General features: G+C 40.5%; 1 pseudogene; it reads left to right on the forward strand.

Moving 5' to 3' along the window:
* Nucleotides 1-23,665: 23,665 nt before the first annotated feature.
* Nucleotides 23,666-24,240, forward strand: LOC101601489 (annotated as a pseudogene).
* Nucleotides 24,241-24,842: the final 602 nt, after the last annotated feature.

Below are 24,842 nucleotides of genomic sequence, written 5' to 3' on the forward strand. Positions count from 1 at the left end.
GGTGGGAATGCAGGATGGTACAACCACTTTGGAAAGCAATATGGACTCCTGAAAAAGCTGACTATAGAAATACCAACAGACTCAGTTATACCCTTACTGGGCATCTACCCTAAAATCTTCAAACCAAAGGCCAGAGAGATTTGCTCAACCATGTTTGTAGCAGCTCAATTCATAATAGCTAAAAGCTGGAATCAACCCAGATGTCCATTATTAGAAGAATGGATAACAAAGATGTGGTATATCTACACAATGGAATTCTATACAGCAGTAAGAAAAAAACGACATAAAGAAATTTGAGGAAAAATGGTTGAACATGGAACAGATCATTCTCAGCGAACTTACCCAATCAAAGAAAAAAAATCAACACATAGTCTCACTCATCTACAACACCTAACCTGAATCTACCCAAGATACCTTACATACCCAGCAAGCACCTCATGGACTAAACAATAGGAAGGATGGGAGGGTGGGGAGGGCATTGAAGGGTGGAAAACAGTAATCCGGACCCAAACGGCAATGGTACCATAAAATTCTACTTCCTAAAAGACAGACCAAATGGCTGAACCTTCACTAGACCCTTACAGGAAACACCTGAACCACAAGACACTGGAGAGGGTAGGATCAAGACCAACCTAAATCTCCTACATCTTTCCTCCCTCCCTCTCCCCCTCTCCCCTCTATCTCTCTCCTCTCTAACTCTTTTATATTAGTTATGTTCTTCCTCAATTTCTTAGTGGACACTGACCTGTAACCCCCACTTCCAGCTTGGGCCTACCATCCACAATGAGCTTTTGCTCAGAGAAACCTACAAGGTTTCCAAAAACAATGACAGACTTCTGTCAGAGTACTTGATGACCCACCAAAGGCCAGTGGTAAGACCCTATTGCTAAAGACTCCATATGCAGCTGACACGTAAAATGGAATGACATGGCTGGAAGCCAGGAGAGAGTCAGTCCCAGACAGTCAGCATGTCTAGTGCCAGAAGGTGCTACATAGACAACTGGGGGAAATGACCAATATCTGTGCAAGCAACTCATTGTTTAACCTAATTAGCAACAAATAACCTGATGTGATGCCCACCCAAGTGCAATAGTGGTACAGCCATGGTGAGGAACCAATTGCTCTTGATTTGGCTAACTGATCCACTAAGTGGTACTAGACCCACAGCTGGAGCTGGGAAACAAGTCAGAATCACACCCAAACACAAGCCCACTCTACAATATCAAGCTACCATCAATCACGGGGTATAAGAGGGCCTACACCTATCAAACTGTCTATCAAAAAAGTAAGTGTTATCTCAATTTTCTGGGTGCTAACTTACTCTCCGTTGGAGAATCTGCTTCTCTTTTTCAGATAGGTGCAGATCCTAAGAAGAGAGCTGCCCCAACATACCTCAAAAGGGGCCCAACTGAAACTAAGGACAACTGGTGAAACAAGCAAGGGTGATGTTTTCCTGTGAACCGGATACCAGCACAATGGGGAAGGAGACCAACGCAGAGAAAAATCAACTCCTGCCAAATCAGAGAGCCAGAGCCTCAGAGGCCCCCAACACCTCAGCACTGAAGCAGACCAAAAATGAACCCAACATGGCTCAGGGAAATTTTGCCGAAGAGGGGGCGGAAAGAATGTCAGAGTCACATGTTGGGTCATGATTTGCAGAGACATTTATCATACCAATAACTGTGGGCTAACTGCACAATGCATGACCCATTTACATCAACAAGGAGGGTCCAATGGGAAGGGGTAGATCACAGATGAGCCTACACAATGGTACCAAACTGCCTGTATTTACTGAAAAGAAAACTAATAAATTAAATTAAAAAAAAATATTTTAAACCAGGCTGGAGGGATAGCTCAGTGCTGAAGATACTTGTCTGTGAAGACTAAGTACCCAGGTTTGAGTCTCCAGGTCCCACATAAGTCAGATGCACAATGGTGGCACATGTCTAGAATTTGTTTGCAGTGGCTGGAGGCCCTGCCATGCCCATTCTCTTCCTTTCTTCCTCTCAGAAATAAATAAAATTAAAATCTTTAAAAAAAAATAAAAAATCTTCTAATGCTCCCTTTATTTTCCCTATCTGTCTGCCCTGCCTCAGATACACATTGCACACTAGGAATTAAAGATCCCAGGCTAAGCCAGGCATGGTGGTGCATGCCTTTAATCCCAGCACTCGGGAGGCAGAGGTAGGAGGATCGCTGAGAGTTCAAGGCAACCCTGAGACTACAGAGTGAATTCCAGGTCAGCCTGGGCTAGAGTGAGACCCTATCTTGAGAAACAAAACAAACAAACAAACAAACAAAAAGATCCCAGGCTATATTTCCTTCCCTACCTCCACAGATGAGCCCCTCTCTAAGCTCTTATGACCACAGAGAATCTTCTCAGGAGGAAAAAAAAAAAAGACTCAGAAGCCATTCAGTTTGAAGAGTGGGAATTAATTTTACTTCAGAGACATAATTTTTCTCTGTGGGATTAAAGCCTCTTAAGAAGTAATCTTTTTGAAGTTCCAACAATATTGATGTTTTTAAAGCCAGTGTGGTATATTGAGCCTTAGTATAGTTGAAAGACCAACATATTTTGTTGTAGTTTCACTTACCCATGCATGCATTATACCTGGGCTAGTAACTTAACTTTTCATCCTCAGTTTTGAGTAAAATGAATATACCAATAATCTGTCCTACCCATTGTGTTGCTGCAGTGATTAAATGAATTCATGCATAATAAACTGTTTTGTGCATGCTAAGCATACACTACAAAACTTGTGCTGTGATCACTTCTGAATGTCTGCACTGTCCTGTCATAATCTATCCTCATGCATTTAACATTATATTGACATAATTATACTTGATCATTTCCTCTTGGATTTTGAATGTATATTAAGCTTATTCACATGCACTTGTTAGGAATGTACTTGGCTTGACTTAATCATTGCTTTTCTGATCATATGTAATTTTAAGGGGATTTGCCTCACCCTCCAGGCTTTGCTGCCTTAGTGACTTCATTGTGTACATTGGGATCCAGTATCCACGGACTGAATCAATGATAACCCTTAATTCAAAAAAAATGGAACCTAGATATGGGTAATTGTCCAACTAGGACTGATTCTGTAATTATACATTCTTGAAAAAACTAGGAATGCAACACAACAAAAATGGCATCCACTTGTGCATAGCCTCCCAGAGTTCCTTCTTGCCCTCTTTGCTTTGTACCTTTATGACCCCTTAATACTTCTTTTGAGTAGCAGATTTGCCTTTGTGAAAAGAGCTCTTCTATTATTTTATAAGGGATTTAGAAGACAGGCAAAGATTCAAAAGGATAATGACCAATATAGATGGATGATATGCATGGAAGGATTCAGGAAACAGCAGTGGTTTGAGGAAAGGATCTATGGTGATGGGCTACAGTAGATTGAGTCTAAGAATTGGAATAGAATGCACTATTCTTTGTGGAGAAGAACAGAGATTCTTCTCACATGTAGCACTTTAGAAATAGAAGACAAAAAAATCTTTAAATAACCATTGTTGGAAACTCTATGGGGTTCATTTTGAATGCCAAAGCCTCTTTGAATATGACAGAGCTTGGTGAAAGCTGGAATACTTGTTTCACACTTCAGGCTGGGGTGTGACCTCTGTGAGTGTCACAGGGCCCAGTAAGAAAGTCATAAAAAGCAATGGGAATTAACATGAAAAGGAACAGAGATGCAAAGGTGTGTATCTTGGGTCACATGCAATCCAAGGCAGCCATGTATATTTAATCAAGGAACAGGGTTTGGAAAGAGAGGGAAAAAAGCAAAGTGATAGCTAAAGAAAGGCTTTCACTGGAATAAAAAAAGTGCTAATGTGTTCTGTTTTAGTGAGGTGATGTGCAAAATGTTTGCATTTTGCTACCCAAAACTGATGAACTAAAAGCAAATATCAACAAATTCAATATACTGTAGAATTAGTCCTTGCTCTGAGACCTTCTTCCTGGGACACAAGGTCTTATAAATCTTCCAGCAGGCCTCATAGGCACCTCTAAAATAGCCCATGATGGTTTCCTTTCTACTCTTTATGTGATGTCACTTCCTGAGTGTGGGCTGAGCCTGGTAACTTTTTCTAACAAATAGAATATGGCTAAAAAGTAAGGAAAACTGACTTTGGAGATGAAGTCACAAAGAAAAATATGATGACTTCCATCTCAGATGGTCTCTTCCATTCTCTCCCTCATTGTGAAGAAAGATGGCTGCCACCAGTGAGAACTACTTTGCAGAGGGACTATGTGCCAGAAAAAGTGATATTTAAAATAAACAAACTCCACTTACCTAATCTTCCCAACCATCACCAGGGTGACTAGGACACTGATCATCCCCAAATAACTTCCCTGCAGACACCCAATTCACATATTTGTAAGGGATCCTGAGCTGAGCTGCAAGTGATTCCTGACAGACAGAATCTGTGAAGGCATGATACATGCTGTTGCTTAATCCAGTAAGTCATTAGGTCATTTTTACTTAGCAATAAGCAACTAACACAGCAGTATCAATCTCTTAGAAGGGTGAAAATCTGGTAGAGGTAAAAGTTAACTAAAGAGGGAAGAAAGAGTTTAGCTCTGAAAACATCAGTATGACTTTGATACTGTGGTTGTGTTGATGTGAGTGAGATCTATTGAACAGCTCCTGTTGTCTCCAGGCCCAACAAAACCCTTTAATCTCAGGTGGTCTTTGATGAGGATACTTTTAATTTCATAGACATATCCTGTAAGAAACAGTCAAAGATGTGAGGGAATAAAGGATACAAGTATGCAAAAAAAAAAAAAGACCTTTATCTTTCTTTCATATCTTGAAAATGAAATTGCTAAATTGATGAAAACTATCCATCCCTACATTGTTTCTTCCTAAAACGGTTGCTCTCCTTCTCCTCCTAAGTATAAATTTCTGTTTCATCTGAGCAGACACTCCACAATGATATAAAATTTAATTAAAGTATAGTTGCTAATTAAATACTTACCTGGAAATCCTTCCTTATAGCAAGAGAAAATAAAAATACCTATAGCATCTAACTAAAACTTAGGTATGGTGGTGTTCATTAACATCCCAGTGCTGGGGAAGCAAAAACCAGGAAGATGTCTTGCTTTTGCTGACTAGCAAGTCTAGTAGAATCAGTGAGCTCTAGATTATTATGAGAATCTGTCTCTGTCTCTAAAAATAAAGAGGAGTGTGGTTGAGATATTGAACATGGACCTCTGTCTTTCACTTGCTTATTCATAAATACATGGGAACACACATATGCACTTACTATACCCACAAACATACATGGCAAACACATATGCATTAAAAAAAACTGAAAATTGATGACAGAAGCCTTCCCAAGCATCCTCATGTTCATTTTACTAACTCATCCCAAATATCCTCATGCTCATCTCACTACCTCCTCCCACTATCCCAATATTTATCTCATTAGCTCATCCCAAGCATACACATAATGTGATCTTACTACCACCTCTCAACATCCTCATGTTCATCTCACTATTTCCCACCATTTTAAGTGAATTTACAATTTCCCAATATTAGGGCAATTGTGCAATCTTTAAAAAAAAATCAGTCAAAACCATGGACATTCACAGTCTTTTGTTACTTTTTTTCTCAATAAGCCCAGATGCAGTTTTCTTCTTAGTAGAACAAATCAGCACACTACCCCTCAGTATCAGCCAACTTTAGCAGTCACAACAGTCCTGACTTTCAGAAGCCAACAATAATCAACTATGACATGAGTTCTATTTATGCTTTCTCCTCCCCCTCTTTTTAATTAAGCACTTTATAAATTTTGAAAAGAACTTTATGAATCATTCTGAGGCTGCTTAATATTAATAGTAATGGGATTTATTCTACTGAAATGGGTTCATTATCATATCAGCTGCCAACCTTGTGCCTCCAACCAGGCTTCTAGAAACTAATGACTGTTCTAAACACCTACAAGGAGACTTCAGACTAAAATGGGAAACTACAGAAATATTGGTAAAGTTTCCACTAAGGTCAACATGATTAGGTTCAAGCATACCCCCAAACTCCAAGCAATGTTCCTTAGGCTGCTCCTGTGGATTTTTTCTGCCCCTCAAGTCCTTCCAGGCATTATCACTCCATGGTCTTCCTCAGTACCTTTCCTTCTTTAAGGGGGCTTTCAAACTTCCAATAATTCTTCTATGAAATATTGTTTATTCTCTCTTCTGAGAAATAATTTCTCCCTACATTATGCACATGTATTGAATTCACATCTGTCCTTTCTAGAATATTCTGAGTTCCTTTCAAATGAGACTGGGTTTGTATAGTAGTGAAAAAGACATTTAGTAGAAGCTGCTTTTGTGGAGAAACATTGAGTCCATGATCCCTTTGGTCAATTACCTCTATTACCTTGATTTACCTACAAAACAAGATAAAAATGGCTTGCTCTATCTATCCTATCAAAGGAATGAAATTATGAACAACAACAACAACAAAAACTTCACCAAGCTTAGAACAGGAAGGAATAGTACATCCCAGAGACCCAATTCTTTTATCTTTCAAAAAACTCCATTTACATTTCCTGGACTTAAGTGAAAGTGGACTTAAGTGAAAAAAAAAAAAAAAAAAAAAACATCTAAAAACAACCAAGGGTTCAGGTCCCCTTCCTTCCAGAAAAGTTATCTCAGTGTTGCAGTTACATTCTCTTAGGTGGGACAACACATCTAACCAAAAGCAATTTATGGGGGGAAATGGTATATTTCAGGCTTGCAGTCTAGAGGGGGAGTTTCATCATGGTGGAGGAAGCTGGGTTTCTTTATCATACACACACAATAGAGAGCGAACAAACAGTCAAAAGTCCCACTAGCTCTGAACCTGCAGGGTTGGCTCAACCCCAAGGTCTGCCCCTGGCCCTGCACTTTCTCCAGCAGAGCTCTATCCACCAAAGACACCACCATGTGGAGACTATGCAGAAAGCTCAAGCAAACAACTGGAGCTATGAAACTGCAGGGACATTTACATTCCAACCAGTGAAGTTTACATACATTCTAGTCTTTGTTTCATAACTTTCTAGACATTATCAACTGGACACAGGCACTGTAGTGAGGAAATTAGCTCCCACACCCTAAATTTGACAGTGCTGGAATTAAATCCATTCCCTTTGCCATTTTTATTCCATAATTGTTTTAAAGAAAACACAAGAAAACTAGGGGCACATTTAATGACTTTAAATACTGATTACAGTGGCCCAGCCAGCACTTGGAATACAGCCATAGTCTATATTCCCTGTGATATCCATGACCAGCTAAACATCTCCAAGCCTTATACCATGCATGATATCCAGCAGAGACTCTAAGATGTGCTTTTCTAGGAACATTCTTTTAAGTTGGGCAATATTGAATTACATTTATAATTGTAAACAAGTAAAGAATATAGACATATCACTGAGTCTACCCAGTGAGTTACAACCTTACAAAAAGGGAGGTCACAAAAGAAAACTAAGCTAATCATCAATTAAGTCAGCAGGGAAAACAGTCTCATTTTCCCTGCAATACTCAAATAGGCATGTCCAACCCACTGCCCACATGCTCCATGTGGCGGAGCATCACTATAAATGTGTGTCAATACAAAACTGTGAATATACTTAAACATTCTGAGATTCTTTGTACCGCTTTTGCACAGTTTTAGAGAAAATGTCACATTGAAATGTCAAAATATGGACACTCCTTCTACAAACATGACTATTTTTATAGTACCCCAGGTAGGGACCACTCTTTAAATTTCATTGTCATCCAGCCCACTACCACAGTGTGAGACATATAGGACATTCTTTTTTTCTTTTTTTCCAAGGTAGGGTCTCACTCTAGCCCAGACAGACCTAGAATTCAGTCTGTAGTCTCAGGGTGGCCTTGAACTCACAGTGATTCTCCTACCTCTGTCTCCCAAGTGCTGGGATTAAAGGTGTGCACCACCATGCCAGGTTTATATAGGACGTTCTTAATGACTGTATTCCCTGGACAATTTCATGTTTCAATGCTATCTTCTTTCCTTAGATGTTCTTTGCTCCCCCCATTCAAGCAACAGTTTCCTTGACAAGTACCTACTGATTGCATGTATGGGTTTGTCTGAACTCAATTACACTTAAAATATATAAGAAGAGAATATTTTGAGAATTTTTTATCTGTTATACAAATCAGAATTTCCCTACATTCAGTGCCTTGCTACAATATATTCCCACATCCAGTTTTATTAGTAGTTGCCATTCCAAGGAAGAGAGAAATGGTTTGTTTTCAGCACAGAAACATTTGCTCAGCTTAGCCTAACCCATGTTCAGAAAGCTTGCACATCAGGGACAATGCCAGGTGGCAGCTGTGCTAAGAAACCTAGATTCAAAGGAGAAGTGTGAGGAAAATGCCAAACTTTCTGTACTACAGGGACACCAGAGCCCAGCAGCTGGCCTCGCCCAGGGCAACATGCCAGTATGTACGTTGTTGATGCCTGTTACCTCTCTCCCCAAGGAAGTAGAACTCTGCTGTCATCTGCAGCCTGAGCCCTTCACTGATGGTTTTTGATTATCTTATTTTCTGGGAAAGAATCTACTTTAAAAATGCTTTTAAGCTGCCTTTATGAAGGTTTATTCACACAGCATGAACAACACTCAATTACTTCCTCCCATATTTCTTTCTTTCGTCCTTTTTTCTTGCTTGGATCAAGAAATATTATATATATAATCATGAGTTCTGAGCTAGCCTGAGCTCCATAAAGAGACACTGTTTCAATAAAAGTAAAAAAAGAAATGGAGTAATTTCAGTGCAGAGCACTCAAAGTGAGGAGCTTACCCTCAGAGTGAGGAGCTCGCCCTGGATCGCAAGACACTTCTGCATCTTGACTTTTGACTCTGCTTTCACACATGCACCAGGATATAAGCTGACATCTTAGAACCAACCATTCCTCTGTGGACCACTTTCTTCTGTTTTCCAAAAAATGACTGAACTGAACTTCTGGCCAAGATGGTGACCGCCTAGCTGCCCTGCAAATACCGGGGAAAGAAAGGCAAGACATTAAGGGTTTTCTGGGACTTCTTATCAGTGGTTGGACACAGTGTGTGGGGGGGAACAGTGAATTGTGGATCCCCTAGTGAGCGGGTAGACCACCCCTAACACCAAATAGCCTGCACGCTCCACCAGCCCCAACCCTCCACTGTAGTCCCGTACTACACCTCTCCGGGGCTCTACACCCGCAACTGCAGCTCCACGCCCACCTCCGGGATCCGCCGTCACAGTCCCGCACCCAGCAGCCACTGCCACAACCGCTTCCACTCCCGGATCCTCACTGATCTATCCCTGCATGCAGAAGCTTAAACCGCTCTGCACACTTGCCCACACTAGTGTTCAGCGAGCCCAGTCCCACAGCAATTGCCACACGAGCCCAGAGCATCTCTCGCTTCCACCAGCTCAAGTGCCCTCTCCTACCTGTCTGACCCCCCCATCCTACATTCTCCTGTGGTGGGGGAGCACAGACTGTTTCCGGAACCCAGGGTTCCCAGACAGAGTTTGGGCTGTTTCAAGGCTTTGTAACTCAGACCCCTCCAAGCATGAAGGCAGGCAGCTTTGGCGCATTATAGCTTCAGAATTCAGGCAACTTTGGTGCCCCTGTCAGGCAGTAGATAGGCAGCTTTGGCAAGTGGGAGCCAAAGCCTAGGCTGCCTGACAACTGCCCCAGGCTGCCTCAGATTCCCATTGGCTAGAGCCCAGGCTGAACCACCCACCTACCTGCCATACACTGTCACCAGCAGACCACAGCACAAAAGAAATGCAATGAAAAATCAAATGCAAGAAAACCCAGTTAGACCACCCAGTCCTAAATGAATGCATCTAACCAAAACATAGAAGAGTTACTAGGATCAGAACATCAAATTGAAGTTATGAGCAATGCAACCCTGACCAACCTACTGATAGAACTTGCAGGAAAGCAACAAAGGACCGATAATGGTGTGGATGCTAACATCACTAAGCTAGAATAAATTGATAAGAAATTGGAAAGAGTTAAAAGAGAGGTAATAGTTTGAGGGAGAGTGAAGAAAAAGAGGACCTTAAATATCAACTGGCCATACTAAATGAAGACAAAGAATTACAAGACTCATAAAGAAAATCAGAAAATTATGTGAATATGGAGCTTGACATACTGATGGAAATGATTTATAGAAAAGTACTAGAAAATGCAAACTTAATTGAACAACCCCAAAACTCGCTAGAGGCCCTCAGGAACAGAGTCAGCGAAGTGGAGGATAGAAACTCTGATCTGGAAGACAAGATGGAAGAAACAGTTCAATAGTTCAAAAACTTCAGTAAGTTCAAAAGTTCCTGTGACCAGAACATGAGGGAATTGCGGGATACACTTAGATGTCCTATTATCAGACTCATTGGAATACCAGAAGGAGAAGAAATTCAGACCAAAGGCATGGAAAACTTAATTAACAAAATAATTGAAAAATCTTCCCCAGTCTCTTAAAAGAAAGGCCCATCACTCTCAAATAAATAAATAAAATTTAAAAAAAAAATTTAAGAAAGGCCCATCAAGATACAAAAAGTGAACAGAACTCCAAACAGACTAGATTAAAGGAGAAACTCTCCAACACATGTTAAAATTAAGATTCTAAACATAGACACCAAAGAGATAATCCTAAAAGCAGCTAGGGAAAAACAGCACGCCACTTTCAAAGGTAACCCCATCACAATTATTTCAGACTTATCAATGGAAACTCTGTAAGCTAGAAGGGCCTGGAGTGAAACTCTCCAAAGTCTAAGAACCTATGGATTCCAACCCAAACTACTCTACCCAGCAAAAGTATCCCTCACAATAGATGGTGAAAGAAAAACTTTCCATGACAAAACTCAGCTTTACAATTATATGAACACAAAACCAAACCTACAGAGAGTATTTCAGGAAATTCTTCACAAAGAAGAAACAAATAACCAAACTCAAATGCCTACAAAAAGCAGATCACAACAACCAAACCCAGAGTAGGCACAAAATCTTCAAAGCCCAGGTAAATACCAACACAAATCTACCACCACAATATGTCAGGGATCAAATCAACCTCACAGTCATCACCCTAAATATTAATGGCCTTAATTCACCCATCAAGAGACACAAGCTAACAACATGGATCAAAAAATTAGACCCCTCAATCCTATGCCTTCAATAAACCCACCTCACCACTACAGACAGACACCTCCTCAGAGTATAGGGGTGGAAGACAATATTCCAAGCAAATGGGAATAGGAAATAAGCAGGTGTAGCTATATTAATATCAGATAAAATAGACTTCAAACCAAATATAATCAAAAAAGGCAAAGAAAGGTATTTCCTACTCATCAAGGAAATGATCTATCAAGAGGAAATTACAATCATAAATTTGTATGCACCAAACACAGTTCATAAAACAAAACCTACTTGACAATAAAACAGAAATAACAACAAACACCATCAGAGCTGAGGACTTCAATACACCATTATCAGTAATAGACAGATAATCCAAACAGAAACTCAACAGGGAAGTGAGCTCAACAAAACCATAGAGCACTTAGACCTGAGGGACATGTACAGAACTTTCCATCCCAAATCCAAGACTAGACATTCTTCTCAGCAGCCCATTGAACATTTTCTAAAATAGACCATATACTGGGTCACAAAGAATGCTTCCACATATATAGGAAAATTGAAATAATTACCTGCATGATATCAGATCCCAATGCTATATTGCTAGAAATCAACAACAAAAGACCCACCAGGAATCCCAATGGCACCTGGAAACTGAACAGCACGCTTTTAAACAATAAATGTATAGTGAATGAAATAACAAAGGAAATTGCAAAATTCCTGGAACTGAATGACAATGAGAACACATCATACCAAAACTTATGGGACACAATAAAGGCGGTCCTCAGGGGGAAATTCATAGTACTCAATGCCTTCATAGAAAAGACAGAAAGATCCCAAATCAATAACCTAACCATCCACCTAAAGGCACTGGATAAACAAGAAAAATCCAACCCAAAGAGCTCCTGAAGGAAGAAAATAATTGAAATCAGAGCAGAAGGGAATGAATTGGAAACCAAGGAAACAATTAAGAAAATTGACAAAAAAAAAAAAAAAAAAGAGCTGGTTCTTTGAAAGAATGAACAAGATTGATGAACCCCTGGCCACTTTGATCAACCTAAAAAAGGAGAGGCTTCAAATTAACAAAATTCAAAATGAAAAAGGAGAGATCACAACAGACATAAGTAAAATTGGGAGTATCATCAGGACTTATTTCAAAAACCTCTACTCCACAAAGCTGGATAAAGTGAAAGAGACGGATAAATTCCTGGACACATACCATCTATCAAAGTTAAATTCAGAGCTGATTAATCACCTCAATTAACCCATCATACTCATGGAGATTGAAAAAGTAATAAAAAAAAAAACCTCCCCAAATTGAAGAGTCCAGAACCAGATGGCTTCTCAGCTGAATTCTATCAAACCTTCATGGAAGAACTCAAACCAATCTTCCTTAAAATGTGCCACACAATTGAAGAACAGGGAAAGCTACCCAACTCCTTTTATGAAGCTAGTATCTCCCTAAGTCCAAAACCAGGCAGAGATTCCACAAGAAAAGAAAACTACTGGCCTATTTCCCTAATGAACTTAGATGCAAAGATCCTGAACAAAATCCCCACAAACTGAGTCCAACAACACATCAAAAGCATCATCCACCTTGACCAAGTGGGATTCATCCCAGGAACACAAGGGTGGTTCAACATACAGAAATCTGTCAATGTAATACACCATATAAACAAGGTTAAACATAAAAACCACATGATCATTTCGATAGATGCAGAAAAGGCCTTTAACAAGATACATCACTTCATGATCAAAACATTGGAGATAATTGGCATAGTTGGTACATATCTCAACATAATAAAGGCAATATACAAAGCCCGAAGGCCCAAATAATACATAATAGAGAGAGACTGGAGGAATTCCCATTAAGATCAGGAATAAGACAGGGTTGCCCTCTCTCACCTCTGCTTTTCAATATAGTACTGGAAGTCCTACCTCAACCAATAAGACAGGAGAAGGAAATAAAAGGGATACAATTTGGAAAGGAAGAAGTTAAGTTAGCTCTATTCGCTGATGACATGATTGTATATGTAAGAGACCCAAGAGACTCCATCCCAAACTCCTGAAGGTGGTTAACTCCTATAGCAAAGTAGCAGGATACAAAATCAACGAACAAAAACCAGTAGCCTTTCTATATGCAAATGACAAAGATACAGAGAAAGAAATAAGGAACATAGTCCCATTTTCAATAGCAACCACAACAACAAAAATACCTTGTTAATAATGTTAACCAAGGAAGTGAAAGATCTATACAATGAAACATAAAAACACTCAAAAAAGAAATTGAGGAGGACGTGAGAAAATGGAAAGACCTCCAATGCTCCTGGATAGGCAGAACTAACATTGTGAAGATGACAATCCTACCAAAGACAATATATAGATTTAATGCAATTCCAATTAAAATCCCTACAGTGTTCTTCACAGAGATAGAAAAAATGATTTCACATTTCATATGGAAAGGCAGAAGGCCTTGCATATTCAAACATATAATCAGCAAAAGAAATACTTCTGGTGGCATCACCATACCTGATCTAAAGCTATATTACAAAGCCATAGTAATAAAAACAACATGGCACTGGCATAAAAACAGGAGTATAGACCAATGGAATACACTTGAGGACCTGGACTTTGGGTCAAGCAACTATAGCTACTTGATATTCAACAAAGTCCCAAACAATATAGGCTGGAAAAAAGATAGCATCTTCAACAAATGGTGCTGGACAAACTGAATAACCACATGCAGGAAACTGAAACTTGATTCACACATTTCACCATGCACTACACTCAGATCCTAATGGAAAAAAGACCTCAATATAAGACCAGAAACTCGAATGCTACTGGAAGAAAATTTAGGAAGTACTTTCTATGATATCGGAATGGAAAAAGGCTTCCTTAACAAAACCCCATGAGCTCATGATCTTAAACAGTCACTCAACCAATGGGATCATATGAAGCTTAAGAGTTTCTTTACAGACAAGCATACAATAAGCAAAGCCAATAGATTATCCACAGAATGGGAGAAATTGTTTGTGGGTTATCCAACTGATAGAGGCCTAATCTCTAGAATCCACAAAGAACTCAAGAATCTAAACAGTAAGATGTCAAATGCCACACTCACAAAATGGGGCAAAGAGATGAGCAGGCAGTTCACAGAGGAAGAAATTCAAATGGAAAACACACACTTAAGAAAATATTCATCATCCCTTAATCATCAGAGAAATGCAAATTAAAACAACTATGAGATTCCACCTTACCCCAATCAGGATAGCAAACATCAAAAAATAAATCAAAAATAAATGCTGGAGAGGATGTGGAAAAGTAGGAACACTCATCCACTGTTGGTGGGAATTTAGGATGATACAACCACTTTTGAAAGCAATATCGAGACTCCCGAAAAAGCTGACTATAGAGATACCAACAGACCCAGTTATTCATTACTGGGAATCTATCCTAAAACCTTCAAACCACAGACCAGAGAGATTTGCTCAACCATGTTTGTAGTGGCTCAATTCGTAATAGCTAAGAGCTGGAATCAACCCAGATGTCCATCACTGGAAGAATGGATAACTAAGATGTGGGATATCTACACAATAGAATTCTATACAGCACTGAGAAAAAAAATGACACAAAGAAATTTGAGGAAAAATGTTTGAACCTGGAAGATCATTCTCAGTGAACTTACCCAATCACAGAAAAAAAAAAAAAATCACCACATAGTCTCATTCATCTACAGCATCTAACCTGAATATACACAAGATACCTTACACACCCAGCAAGCATCTTATGGACTAGACACTAGGAGGGATTGGGAGGAAGGGGAGGGCATCGAAGGGGTTGGAAACAATAATCTAGACCCAAACGGCAATGGTACCATAAAATTCTACTTCCTAAAAGGCAGACCAAATGGCTGAACCTTCATCAGGCCCTTATCTAAATCACCTGAACCATAAGACACTGGAGAGGGTAGGATCAAGTCTAACCTAAATCCTCTACATCTTCCCTACCTCCCTCTCCTTCTCCCTCTCTCTCTCTCTCTCTCCCTCTCTCTCTCTCTCTCTCTTCTCTAACTTCTATATATTAGTTACCTTTGTTCCTCATTTTCTTAGGGGACACTGACCTGTAACTCCAAGTACCAGCATGGGGCTATCACCCACATTGGGCTTTTGATAAGAGAAACCTACAAGGTTTCCTACAACAGTGACAGAGTACTTGCTGACCCACCAAAGGTTAGTGGTAAGACCCTATTGCTGAAGACACCATAAGTAGCTGACACGTAAAAAGGAACGGCATGGCTGGAAGCCAAGAGAGAGTCAGTCCCCAGACAATCAGTGTGCCTAGTACCAGAAGGTGCTACATGGGTGACTGGGCGAATCAACCAATATCTGTCCAAGCAACTCATGGTCCAACCTACTTAGCAGCAAATAACCTGGTGTGATGCCCACACAAGTGCAATAGTGGCACAAAGCCATGGTGGGGAACCAAATGCTCTTGATTTGGCTAACTGATCCCCAGTGGTACGGGACCCATATCTGGAGTTTGGAAACAACTCAGAACCATATCTAAACATAAGACCACTCTCCAATATCAAGCTATCATCAATAATGTGCTACAAGAGGGCCTACACCTATGAAACTCTCTATAAAAAAAGTAAGGGCTATCTCATTTGTCCTGGTGCTAACTTACTGTCCATTGGAGAATCTGCTTCTCTTTTTCAGATAGATGCAGATCCTAAGGAGAGAGCCACCCCATCATACCTCAAAAGGGCCCCGGCTGAAACTAAGGAAAATTGGCAAAACAAGCAAGGGTGCTGTTTTCCTGATGAACTGGATACCAGCACAAGGGGGAAGGAGACCAACATAGAGAATAATCAATGCCTACCAAAGCAGAGAGCCAGAGCCCCAGAGGCCCCCAACACCTCATCACTGAAGCAGACCAAAAATGAACCCACATGGCTCAGTTAAATTTTGCAAAAAAGGGGGGAGAAAGAATGTCAGAGCCACATGTTGGGTCATGATATACAGAGACATTTATCATACCAATAACTGTGGGCTAACTCCACAATGCACGACCCATATACCTCAACAAGGATGAGCCAATGTGGAGGGGGTAGGTCATGGATGAGCCTAATAATGGTACCAAACTGCCTGTACTTGCAGAATAGAAAACAAATTAAAAAAAAAAAAAAATGACTGAACTGAAAATTCCATTCCCCTCTCTAAGAAATTTCCCAGGGACTATTAATGGTTATCCCATGTGAAGCTAATAGGAGTACTTATTCTTTGCTACCACCAGTTCTTTTGTGATTTCAAAGCTTTCAATAGACTCCACTTTCTAAAACGTGAGCATAGACAAGAATGCCAGAGTCTCTGAAGTTTCTGTTCCTGGTTGCAGTATTATGAGTCCTGCATAAACATCTTTTTCTTATCCAGGACAAATTGATTCAGAAGGAACACAGAGGTACATTGCTCATCTTCACTAAATATTATATCATTTGTTTGATCCCCTCCCCACCTTTTCCTTCTATTTCTTTTAAGAGAAATAGTAAGAAAAAAAGGGGGGGGGGTCAAATGTAAGAGGGGAAAAGAAAAAAAGAGAAGACCTCCCTATACATTGGACAGGAAGTGGGAAAAGAAATGAGATTCAGGGTTTGGAGGGAAATCTCAGAATAAAGGTTGGGTTTATTTTCTTTGTATCATAAACCCTTTAATACTCATCTTACTGCGTGTCAGGTTTCTTGCATTTTGTAAATATTATTAAGTGTATCTTTGAAGGATTAAAATGGCCAGTTAGACTTCTTGTTTTGAATTTAACACTACTTATTCAAAGTCCAAATTTCATTGCATAAAACATAACATGAACATATGGTAATGAGACTAGCAAAGGAGAAAATAAAATAACTTTTTTTTTTTTTAGCACTTCATGTTCTTTTTTAACCAACAAATGCCATCCTCAGGAACAGCACTGTCACCAACAACATCTATAGGAGGGAAAGAGGAGACACTGACAGTATTTGTGTTTAATCCAGAGAAAGAGGAAAAATTGAAAAAAGCACAACCAGGAAAGGGAACTTCTAATATTATTGTCCCAAAGTCTACCAGGAAGCTGGGAAACCCAACCAATGGTCTGCTCTGCTCTTTGTGTAGACATAAGCATAGTCTATTCTAGCCGCTGATCAATATGCTACAGGCACTCAACAGGTGGCTATACCTGACCCATATAAGGACCAGGTCAAGACACTGGGCTTGGCGGCATGGGAAAGGCTTGATGATGGACCCTCTGAACTCCCCCATATGGGTGGGTATTACTCAGAAATCATCTGAGGACTTGGCTACATTTATAGGTAGGGTGGAAAAAAGTCTCCAAAGAAAATTCCCCCCAGAGGCATTATGGGATCAGTTTACTAAAATGTTGGTCTGGGAAGGGATGACGGCCAATCACCACCTCACCTGTGCAGGTCTCAAGGACAACTCCATGAGTAGATGGATTGTAGCCACCAAGGACGTTGGCAGTTTCTCCCATCAGGCAAGGGCCATGGCTGCCACCCTGCAGGAAAATAAACAGAGAGATTTGGCTATCTGTGCCAAAATCCTAAAAAATCAACATGTTTTGGGTGCTGGGATGAGGGCCACTTTAAAAAGGAGTGCCCAAATAAGACAAAGCCTCCCCTGCCCTCTGGAGGGGATGACCAATGCCCCTCACACCCATTGCCCTAAATGCAAGAAGGGGTTTCATTGGGCTAGGGAGTGTCAGTTGAAGTTTGAAATACAGGAAAAGCCTTTACACTCCTCCCAGGCCCATTAAATATAGGGAAAGAGACCATCAAAGCCCATTGGACCATCCCTCTGGTCCCCGGCCTTAGACCCAAAATTATTTTAAATATTGGCAATAAAATATTCAAACTTTTCATCGACACTGGAGAAGACCAAACGGTCCTGAAAATGGAGGAAGTGCCCCCCTTCTGGCAGCTTGTTCTTGGCCCTCCCCTACTGGGAGTTGGCGGGCAGTCCACCTCCTGGTAGAGTGCCACGTGGCTCCCTTGGACTGACCAAGGTGAGGGCATGGGACAAGTCCACCATCTCATGGTGACTGGGCTCACTGCTAACTTACTGGGGCAAGACATCCTTGGAGATGCCAAGGCTTTCATCACTACTGACCATAAGGCCTTTTATAATGATTTGTTTGATGAAGAAAAATATTAACAACAGTTTGAGGAAGGGAGGAAATGCCATCCCAATTATAGAGATGACCCTTACTTTGAGCAATTCAGACAAAAGTATTCCAGTGAACACCCCCATTTGTAAGGGCCACTGCCCAGCGACACCATTTCAAATCCAGTGGAGACCAGGGGATCCTATCTGTGTTGAGCTGTGGTCTCTCCCTTCTTTTAAGTTACACCAACGCCACATACTTATTGATCAACAGTTGGAGGTTAGACATATCCATCCCTCCACTAGTCCCTGGAACTCTCCTGTCTTTGTTATAAAAATGCCTAATGGGTCCTGGAGATTTTTACATGATTTAAGGAAGATCAATGAATGCATGATCCCCTTCGGAACCTCCCAGAGGGGACTCCCATGGATCCCAGCTATTCCCAATACATACTATATTAATATCATTGACATTAAAGATTGCTTCTTCTTTATCCCACTCCATCCAGGAGACATGGAAAAATTTGCATTCTCTGTACCCACTGTTAATTTTTGTGGCCCAGATAGGAGATTTGAGTGGACTGTCTTACCCCAGAGCATGGCTAATAGCCCACCCATTTGTCAGTATTACCTGTCATCCATTTTCTCTGCTCTTATAAATCTTCCCAATACTCTGTTTTATATTTACATGGATGATATTATTCTTGGGTGCCTAGAGTCCTCCACACTCCAGGACCTTACCTACCAATGTCTAACTATCCTTCATACTCACAGTTTTAAAGTAGCTCCTGAGAAAGTTCAAAATGTGCCTCCCTTTAAGATTTTGGGCTCGATTCTTACCCTAGATACAGTTTCACCTGTTAAAACACAACTTTTTATTCAGGATTCTTACACCTTGCCTCAACTTCAGGAGCTCTTGGGAGAAATTAACTGGATGAAGCCCTGGATACTTATAACCACTGAGGAATTATCCCCCTTGTTTGACCTACTAAGGGGCCTTGAGGTTTTGTCCCAAGTAACCCTAACACCTGGGCAGAGACAAGTACTCCATAGAGTCCAGGAGGCCATAGATAACTCTAATCTCAAACGATTTGACTCTGATCTCCCTCTTTCCCTCTACCTTTTCCCTGGGGAGACCCTTACACTTCCCTGTTGGCTCAAAAGGGCAAGCCTATTCAGTGGATTCACTTCTCAATCAGCAAGGCCCCTAGGGTATATTCTTTAAGTAACCAAGTAGCTGACTGCATCATTCAAGGAAGGGAAACTGCCATTAGACTCTTTGGTATTGAGCCTGACTCCATTATTACCCCATATTAAGCAAATATTTTTTGTATAAATTTAAATGGTCAAATGTACTCTACCTATTTCTGGCCACTTCTTTTTTATTTTTATTTTTTCTCAACACAGTGGATAGCTGTCTAGAGAACAGAAGCAAAGGCGTAGAATTCCTTGAAGGGATTGTATAAGTTGGTAACTTAAAAGCAGCTAATAATAATGATGGAGGACATACCAGCAGCAATAAGCAAATAGTTGAACAGTCCTGAGAATCCCAGGCAGAAGATGTTCAGTGGGGTCTAGTGTGGATTCTGAGCTCCAGGAATAAGAAGCTAGTTGGCCCAGCATAGAATCTTTAACCTGTAGTTCCTGTTAGTCTAGAGGCTGAGGACTAAGAGTTCAAGGCCAGTCTGGGAAACATAAAGACACCCTAAGTCAAAATATACAAATAAATAAACAGTGTCCCAGTTCAGATTAAGAGTAAAGGCCAGGATAAATTCTCAGATCAGAAAAATAACTGTTTATCAAAAGGGGTCTCCAAAGACAAGTTATACTCCATTCAAAAAGTCCATTCTGAGGCTGGAGAGATGCCTCAGTGGTTAAGGTGCTTGCCTGAGTAGCCTAATGACCCAGATTTGATTCCTCAGTATTCATATAAAGCCAGATGAATGAAGTGGTACATGTGTCTGGAGTTCATTTTCAGCAGCTAAAAGCCTTGACATGCCCATTCTTTCTCTGGCTCTATTTGTTTCTCTGTGCTTGAAAATAAATAAATAATTTTTAAAAATAGAGAGCCAATTCTGGATTTGCACCACTTATTCTGGGATAAATCCCACTCTATAATAATCCAACAGTGAAAAGCTTGTTTATGACTTTAATTCTAGGAAAATGTATATATCATATAGTTTACCACATTAGTGATTCAAAAATAGATTTTCATTTTACACTACCATCACTACCACCCAAAGCATCTCCATCACTCCTCACTGGCTGATGGAACTCTTACCTCTTCCTTCTCTACCCTCAAGCACACAGTGACAACCATCTATACTCCCTGTGATTTGAATTTTATGCTTTGCATCCTTCCTAGGTTGTTGTATAGCAAATTCCTACAAATTGGAGCATTCCTTCCTGTAGGGAGGAGAGAACACCAGAGACTCAAGAGGCCAAGTCTGGTAAGGCTGAAACTTAAAAGGTCACATGGCCTTGATCAAGGTCATAGGAGTCATGAACTACTGAGGAACAGACTGTGAACAGAGTTGTGTACAAATTGAAACATTCCCTCTTGGAAGAAGGAGGGAAGCTCAAGGGATTCAGGATATTAAAAACTCTGGGGGAAAGGCTGTAAGACTTCACCCTAAGATTATATAAAGAGGGGGAAAAAAGCCAGGCATGTTGGCTCACACCTTTAATCCCAACACTCACAGGATGCAGAGATAGGAGGATCGCCATGAGTTCAAGGCCACCCTGAGACTACGTGGTGAAATCCACATCAGTCTGAGCTAGAGTGAGACCCTACCTTGAAAAACAAAAACAAAACAAGCAAACAAACAAAAAAGGTGGGGGAGGGGAATTGGTTAGAAGACTCTCCAACCAGCCTAGCTGCTTACATGCCCTGTAGTGTGCTCCAGAGATGTGGCTTCAGTAAATCACCACCTATGCTGTGGTGGGCTTTTTGGTAATGTGACTGGTCTGAGTCATCAACTGCTCCTAGAAACAACCCTTCACTGGTTCACCAAAACTCATATTGGAGCAATCATACTTTAGTCTATCATCTGAGCCCTATGTAGGATGAACAGGAATGTTTCTGCCTCCCCAGGAAGTTTCTCATGACACTTAAAGATAGGAGTCTTACAGTATTTGTCCTTATTTCACCTAGTGTCATGTTCTTCAGGTCCAGCCATGCTGCGACTTGCATCAGAATTGCCTTCCCTTAAAAGGTGAGCAACACCCCACTGTATTCATATGCATACCTGAAGAACTCTTTTGAGCACTAATTATCTGTGTTAAAAGTTTAATTATCCTAAGTATTTTAACTTAGATTTATCATTTGGTCCTCTGGCTGCCTCTAGGAAGTTTTTTCTTCGGGTTTCTTGGTAGTTTAGTGTCATGTGGGTTTAGAAGGAATATCTGATAATGTCTTTTTGTGCTGACTCTTTACTTAACAGGATTTTATAGCCCCACAGAAAAAGAGCTGAACTTCAACCTCTAACAACCTCCAAAGTCACCTAGTCCTTGGGAAAATGGTTGGTATCTCTTTGTCTTTTGTGGCCTGTGTGGAAGTAGCACCATTTGCTGTAACAGAGGCAGTCATGAAGCTAGTGGTGCTGTTTTGGTAGTTTGAATGTGGAGTGTCCCCCATAGCCTCATGTGTTTGTGACTAAACCTCATACTTAATTGCTATCTTATTGGAGCCTTTGGGAGATGGAGCCATGTTGGAAGAGGTATGTCCCTGGGGTCAGGTCTTGAAGTTTACTACTTCACTCTACTGGGATTTTAAGTAGTACACACTTACTACTTCCTTCCTGCTGATATGTTAAAATGTGAGCCAATTTCCTATTCCTTCCATACTTTCTCCATCATGATGAAGCTTCACCTCAAAACTGTAAGCAAGAAATAAAATCTCCCTCCATAAGCTGCTTCTTGTTGAGTGTTTTGTCTCAATAACTAGAAAGTAATTTACACTTCTGAATGGTCTCCCAGGCTTGTATCTATCCAGAATGGCTAGAGGTTGGGTGGGGTTCCACAGGGTAGGGATAGTCACCAAATCTTGTTGATTCTGCCTTCTTAACATATAGCCAAAACTCCTTCTATTTTTACCCATATAACTGGTTGCTGGCACAGCTCTAATCACAATTATTATTCATCTGATTAAATACCTTAATTATCTCTCTGCCTAGTACTCCATTCATCTATCCACTCAGAGTACAGCCAAAGACAGATTTATATCAGAGTGCTTGACAACCCACCATAGGTTAGTGGTAAGACCCTACTGCTGAAGACACCATACACTGTTGGTATTATCATGGAGCGACATAGCTGGAAGGTGGAAGAGAGTCAGTCCCCAGACAGTTAGCTTGTCTAGTGCTAGAGCTACATGAGCAACTGGGGGATAAAGACCAATATCTGCCCAAGCAACACATAGTCTAACTTACTTATCAGCAAACAACCTGACCTGATGCTCATACAAGTGCAATACTGGCACATAGCCATGGTGGGAAACCAACTTCTCTTGATTTGGCAAACTGATCTGCTCAGTGGAACAGAACCCATAGCTGGAGCTGGGAAACAAAAAAATGAACCCATTTTCCACTAAACTCTCCCTAAAAAACAATGGTTATCACACTAACTTGGGGCTAACCTTATTCTCTGTTGGAGAATCTTATTCTCTTTTTCAGATAGATGCAGATCCTAAGAAGAGAACCACCCCATCATACCTCAAAAGGGCCCCAGCTGAAACTAAGAATAGTTGGGTAAATCTGCAAGAAGGCTATCTTTTTGGCGAACTGCAAGCCAGCACAATAGTAAAGGAGATAGACACAGAGAACAATCAACCCCTACCAAACCAGATATCCAGAGACACAGAGGCACCCAAGATCTCAATATGGAAGCAGACCTAATATGAACCTAACATGGCTCAGGGAAATTTGGGGAAGAGGGGATGGAAAGAATGTCAGAGCCACATGTTGGGTCATGACATGCAGAGACATTTCCTCCTACCCCAGACCAAAGCCTAACCCCGCAATGCATGACCCGTATACCCCAACAAGGAGGGTCCCTGTAGATGGTGTGGGATAGGGAGGAGTCTAACAATGGTACCAACTTGATTGTATTCACTCACTACAAAAATTTTAAAAAAAAGAATAAGTCCTCACTAATTTAAAACATACTTAAAAGGATGTCTCTCCATGTTTCATATTGTCATGTCTAATGTTGGACAACCATATCATGTCATGTATTCAATATTTTATGTTGTCTGTCCTTATGTATGACTAAATTTGTGGCCATTAATTGTTCCAGTGCTTATGGTCATAAAAATTTTCTGATGTTGATGGAGCCACCTTAGCATAGCAGTACTGGCAGGCACTACGGGGAGCATGTGGCATGAACGCCACCAAGGCTGACTGCTGGGTGTGGTTGCTGGAGCTCAGCTTCATGTTCAGATGCATTGTGTTATGGATCCTCCTTCAGTCCTTCTCCTCCTTTGCGCCCAGGGTGCTACAGAAGGATATGAGGCAGGAGTCACAGATGCAGGCAAAGATCCAGGATATGAAGCAGTAGCTCTCCACACTTAACATGATGGACAAGTTTGCCGGATATGCCATGCTGGAAAGGAAGATGAGCAAGATGACCAGAGCTTAAAACTCACTTGAAAGCTCAGACATCTCAGTTGGCCAAGATAAAATACTTGTTTTAACATACTGCATATGATCTTGCTCATTTAGAAGTACTATTGCATCCCTGTGGCCATTGTGCCAAGTAAGTGGATGACCCTGTTAGACCATCTGCTGGCTTTTCCTACTAGAATAACAAGTGGTGTTGGCATCAGCTGTGGGATTCTCATATGTAATAAAGTGGTGATCCTTCTCTCCCACCCTTTCAGCTGCAAGGACATGATTACATATGTTACCTTTAAAAACCAGACACACAAGTACACAGGTTCTTACTTTTGTTGTTGAATATGTTTGTTTTGGTCTTTATATGATATTCTTGCAAGCAACATGATTTTCTATACAAGATGTTGAGCCACAAGGGTCAATTTATGGCATGTGTGTACAACCAACCTTATTCCAGATGTGTAAGAAGAGTGGGCCACAATGTATCATCTAGATTTTGGTATTTGTAACTTGTGCATTTGGCATATTTTTGGTCCTGTCATGAACTGTTAAGTCAGAAGTTTCCAATGTTTGTTCTTAAAAGACAGAACTGCTGTAAGTGCATTTTAGAAAGTAACTTAACTTTAAATACCACTACTGAATTTGAAACTTTGTTTTTAATCTTAGGCAGTACAACTGAAAGTAACACTACCAGACACTGTATTTCCCTTCTGTAACCTCACTTGTTGGAAAGGCTTTTGTGCCTCATGTATAAAGTATGTTAAAACAGTATTACTTATTGGAACCTCTTGATTTTTGTTACAGTATTTTATAAGTATATGCATGAGACCATATCAAGTTGCTTTTTTGCTTGAATTGTGTTTATTTAAGACATTTCAAATGAAGTTTATTTTTTAAACATTTAGTGTTTATGTTCTATAGGATGAAATAAAGTTAAAAACTGA

Source organism: Jaculus jaculus, chromosome 4 (genome assembly GCF_020740685.1).
Source record: "Jaculus jaculus isolate mJacJac1 chromosome 4, mJacJac1.mat.Y.cur, whole genome shotgun sequence".
NCBI classification, from domain to species: Eukaryota; Metazoa; Chordata; class Mammalia; order Rodentia; family Dipodidae; genus Jaculus; species Jaculus jaculus.